The sequence below is a fragment of the Eufriesea mexicana genome, unplaced genomic scaffold (assembly GCF_001483705.2).
Source record: "Eufriesea mexicana isolate 0111107269 unplaced genomic scaffold, ASM148370v2 scaffold325, whole genome shotgun sequence".
Lineage (NCBI taxonomy): Eukaryota > Metazoa > Arthropoda > Insecta > Hymenoptera > Apidae > Eufriesea > Eufriesea mexicana.
The window spans coordinates 1743877-1749697 of NW_016908500.1; positions in this window are offsets into that span (position 1 = coordinate 1743877).

The following is a 5821-nucleotide window of genomic DNA, read 5'->3' on the forward strand; positions in this document are numbered from 1 at the left end:
CCTACGCTTCGCCTCCCTGTAGGGACCCCGTAACTTAACCCATTTACATCATGGCTCTACTTAAGGTGCCGTGTTGAGGCATCAGCGACGTTCAACTGACGACTAGCCCGTATCACCGCGCGCGTATCAGCACCTACTCATAATGATAGAAGGATTTTCATGACAAAAGTAAAACTTGTTAAGAATATAATGAACCGATGTAGGTGAGATGCTCACAAAAGGGATCAAACGTGATCTGTGGCATATGAAGAATGTTCAGCAACTGGTAATGGAGAAAGTCAGCTCGCGGATTATTCCGCGCTCGGTGATAGGCGACAGTCGTAGCTCGCGGAATATTCCGCGCTCGGTGATAGACGACAGTCGCGGCTCGCGGAATATTCCGCCCTTGGATGCAAATGGATTAACCCTTTGCACTCGACGATTTCTTCGTCACAGGAAAATAATAATTCGAAGACTTTCTGCCATAAGGTCGAGGATATTTTTAAAACGATAAATAAGAAATCGTATGCAATTTAAGACGTAGAATTATTTTACTTCGATATTCCACGCATTGTTGGGTAATTGTAAATTTGATATATTAATTAATATCCATCTTTAGAATTTGATTAAATGACGACTGAGATTGTCTCCCCAGTGCAAAGGGTTAATTTTGTTACCCAAAATAATTTTCCATTTGCTTCTAGAAAATATCGGTCGGTTTACAGTTTGTTTTTGTTGACAATGGTCGATTCGCGATTTCTTTTCGAAATGGTATCCTACAATATTAACCGTAGATGTCGAGCCAATTGTGAGAAAATTAGGTGCAAAGTTTGTAAGAACCATTTCTAGTCAAGGATAATCGAATACTGTCCCTGATAAAAAGTTTTTTGCCAAACTCAATCATATTTAATTTTTCATTATTTTCTGGTATCCTACAATACTTACTCTCATAAGTCAACATTTATAGAAATCATTAATCGTAATAAATAATTCTTGTGATCTAATGTTTATATAATCAAACAGTTCTTTGAATGTTGCTCTTACAATTCATTAAATTAATCCATACAATTCATACAATCCATACAATCCATTAAAAACATGAATTCTTTGACAAATTTTTAGTTGTTCGAAAAAGGAGACAAGCGGAAGTGACAAAATCTTATACATCAATTTATCCTGTTTATTTCTGTGAAATACGGAAGTGACTGTCCTCATTCATCTCGGTTATTCATGTCACTTAAATCACTCTCTGTGTCACAGAATTCGCTGTAAGTATCTTTACTTTTTCCATTTGCATTAAATAATAAATGATTGTAATTTTATTTATATTGGGTGACTCAAAATTCACGTAATAAGTAATTTTTATAGAAAACTCAGGTTTTTAATTAAAAATTATAAATGTTGTTGAACAATGAAGACGAATTGTTCATTTGTCTAGCGCTCTAGCAATTTTGAATTCTTGTGATCAAAGATATTTTTCCTGAATTTACATTTATTACAACAAAAGTTAAATTACATAGATTAGTTCAGAAACTAAAATTTAAAAAGCTAAATTATATAAATTAGTTCAAAAGTGAAGTTTAAAGAGTTAAATTATATAAAAGTTAACAAAAGTTAAATTCGATGGGTTGATAATAATTTTCTCTTTTTTCTACATAAAAAATTGCCAGCCCTATATGTCTTTATATGTGGCCTACGAAATTATTTTCACGTATGACTTTGATTCATAGAATCGTTCAATCTAGACAGGAATTGAATTGTATTAACTTATGTATGTCGTATCGATCATCGTATGTATATGGAACCCAGTTTTCAAATTTTGCTAAACTAGTACAATTATACATTTTAAAATAGTCATATTTTATTTAAATATTTTACTCTATTTTTGAATATGAAAATTTGAAGAATTGGACAATTAAAATAATAACTAGACGTACGATAGGTAGTCTATTCAGCCATATGCAAGTTAAATTTTACGAAAATTAATTAAGTATTGATAGAAATATTTTTTAAAACATATTTCCAAATAAATGCCTTCAAAATTTTCAATACGTATTTATTATCTCAAGGTATTTAAATAGAAACTCACATTTACTCCTGGACCATAACTTATAAACTTTTTGCAGGATATTCTGCAAATTATGTATATATAATACGTTTAAATAAGCGAATAAAAATAGAAATTGAATTTTTAAATTCTACGTCTCCATACTAGTATCAAGAAATAGCAATTATTAATATCTAGACGAAGTGAAAAAATTGTAATATCTTTTAATTCTTTCCCTCATAAATATTGAAAATTTTCATTTTTAATTTTTTTTTTATCATAAATGTAGAAAATTTCGATTTTTAATCTTTTTTCCTCGTAAATGTAGAAAATTTCGATTTCGGATCTTTTTTTCATAAATATTAAAAATTTCAATTTTTAATCTGTTTTCTTATAAATATAGAAAATTTCGATTTTTAATCTTTTCCTTTATAAATATTAAAATAAATAGCAATTATTAATATCTAGACGAAGTGAAAAAGTTGTAATAGCTTTTAATTTTTTTTTATCATAAATATAGAAAATTTCGATTTTGAATCTTTTTTATCGTAAATATAGAAAATTTCGATTTCGGATCTTTTTTTCATATATATTACAAATTTTGATTTTCAATCTTTTTTCTTATAAATATAGAAAATTTCGATTTTTAATCTTTTTTTTCGTAAATATAGAAAATTTCGATTTGTAATCTTTTCCTTTATAAATATTAAAAGAAATAGCAATTATTAATATCTAGACGAAGTGAAAAAATTGTAATAACTTTTAATTTTTTATTATAATGAATATAGAAAATTTTGATTTTGAATCTTTTTTATCATAAATATAGAAAATTTCGATTTCGGATCTCTTTTTCATAAATATTAAAAATTTCGATTTTCAATCTTTTTTCTTATAAATATAGAAAATTTCAATTTTTAATCTTTTTTCTCGTAAATATAGAAAATTTCGATTTCGGATCTCTTTTTCATAAATATTAAAAATTTCGATTTTCAATCTTTTTTCTTATAAATATAGAAAATTTCAATTTTTAATCTTTTTTCTCGTAAATATAGAAAATTTCGATTTTCAATCGGTTTCCTTATAAACGTAGAAAATTACGGAAAGTTATAAACTCTTTTCCTTTAAATTCTAAACCTTGAAAGCCTGTAGCATACGTGATAAATATCTGTACCAGAGTGATAAAGTTTAGGGCATGATAACTCGCAAACGTCTTTCAACTGCCTCGTCGTGCGTTGTCTCGATTAGAGCACTTATATGCACCGATACGTATGCAGGTAAATATGCCGGTTATATTGAACTGACCTCTTCAGCTGCTCTACAATAGTCGGGATTATTAAGTCGTTCAGGAGGTTGATTGGCTTTGTGACGTAGTTTGCCAACGAATTAGAACATTTACGTCCACCTGATAACTTGACAACGTCAATCCACATTCTACGTCATGTAAAATTTATAAATCAAGACACAGAATGAACTTACGAATTGGCTTCAATTTATATTCAAGGTACATATCGAAATTTAATTATAAATATTATCTCCAGATATACCTTCGATACGTATGTAGATACGTATACTTATTGACAAAAGTTAGGAACAAAATAATGATTCGCGAACTTTCGTATATTCTTTATCTTCTGAGACACATGGATTAAAATTGAAAATAGGTTTCATGCCAGATGCTAAGAAAAATGTATTATTTAGTAACGTATACGTATCCTGTTTTTAATTTCGATATTTTAACCCTTTGCACTCGACGATTTTTTGGCTAGAGAGGAGTAGAAAATCAAAGATTCTCTACTAAAAAATAGACGATACTTTTTTAACCAGTAAATAAAGAATTGTATAGTAATAGAATTGTAGAATTATTTGATTTCGATACTTTACACACTGTTATATTACATTAAATTCGATATATTAATTAATATCGATCTTCCAAATTTTATGAAATGGTGACTGAAGCTCACCTCTCGAGTGCAAAGGGTTAATATGTGAGTGTTGGTTCTGTGTGTGTGAGTGTGAGTGAAGTTGTATAGAGGAAACTCATTTGTCTGTAATTATGCAAAATGTGATATAAATATAATGTGACTGAGGGTCATCTAGTGTGAATGATGTTTGAAAAAATGTTTAGAAGAATGTGCCAGAATGAAACAGTTGTCTCAGAAGTATCAAAGAATGAACACGTAAATGTAATCGTTATTAAGAATGAGTGAGAGAGAAGAAATTTTGGAAAGAGTAAGTGAATCGATTTATCGTTTTAAGTACTTTATTATTAATTGAGTTTATTATTTAAATATTTTTATTTAAAAAGGTCTGGGATATTTACTCGTTAAAGAGGTCTTGGATATTATTGTCCACTCTATCCACATAACGTGAGTGTTCGTTGTACATGTGTGAATGCGAATGAGGTTGAATAAGTGAAACTCATTTGCGATGATATAAATATAATATGCTCCTCGAGGATTCGTTTGGAACTGTCTTCGTTGACGATTCCATTGGAACTGATGCTCCTCGATTTTCCTAAAATCGGTCCTAGGAAAAATCGGGAACTCTCCAAATATTATTGGCCCTTGGTCCGCAAATGGGTCACCTTGAAGGAAGGGAAGGTTCTCCTAAACGAAGACCGTAGTGGAGGGAACTCTCTCCTCCAAGGTGAGGTACGTGGGGTCCACCGGCGCTCTGATGAACCCATCGGTCGTTTTTTCAAATTTGTAATAGGTGAGACGTCTTTTGTATCGCGTGGCAATTGAATTCGGGAGAATTCTGACGGGTTGTAAGGCCATCTCGCGATTTCTTTATGTTGCTCGCCAAATTAATATTGGACAACTCTCTCGATTAGCACGAGCAAAAGGAAAATCTCGGCTGGAGACGAATGCTAGAGTCTGTACGACGATAAGAACTCTTGGAGGTCTCTGTTGGTAGGCTTGAACCTGTTCTTCGGGGTTCTCCTCGAGGATTCGTTTAGAACTGTTCTCCCCGATTTTTTAAAAATCGGTCTTAGGAAAAATCGGGAGTTCGCCAAATATTATTGGCTAATTGGACCAAGGGTGTTCCGTTAGTCCGCAAATCGGTCACCTTGAAGGAAGGAAAGGTTCTCCTAAACGAAGACCGTAGTGGAGGGAACTCTCTCCTCCAAGGTGAGGTACGTGGGGTCCACCGGCGCTCTGATGAACCCATCGGTCGTTTTTTCAAATTTGTAATAGGTGAGACGTCTTTTGTATCGCGTGGCAATTGAATTCGGGAGAATTCTGACGGGTTGTAAGGCCATCTCGCGATTTCTTTATGTTGCTCGCCAAATTAATATTGGACAACTCTCTCGATTAGCATGAGCAAAAGGAAAATCTCGGCTGGAGACGAATGCTAGAGTCTGTACGACGATAAGAACTCTTGGAGGTCTCTGTTGGTAGGCTTGAACCTGTTCTTCGGGGTTCTCCTCGAGGATTCGTTTAGAACTGTTATCCTCGATTTTTTAAAAATCGGTCTTAGGAAAAATCGGGAGCTCGCCAAATATTATTGGCTAATTGGACCAAGGGTGTTCCGTTAGTCCGCAAATCGGTCACCTTGAAGGAAGGGAAGGTTCTCCTAAACGAAGATGGTAGTGGAGGGAACTCTCTCCTCCACCAGCGCGCTGGTGAACTCATCGGCCGTTTATTACCCCTAGCGAGGGCCTGAGGCTTCCAACGTGTGCGGACCACGTGGAGTCCTCAAGCCTATTGTCAGCCAAGTCTTAAGAGCCGTCGCCTAATTTCGTTAAATTAGGGATTTCCAGGATTCTCGTGTTCCGCGACACGAGAAGTCAAA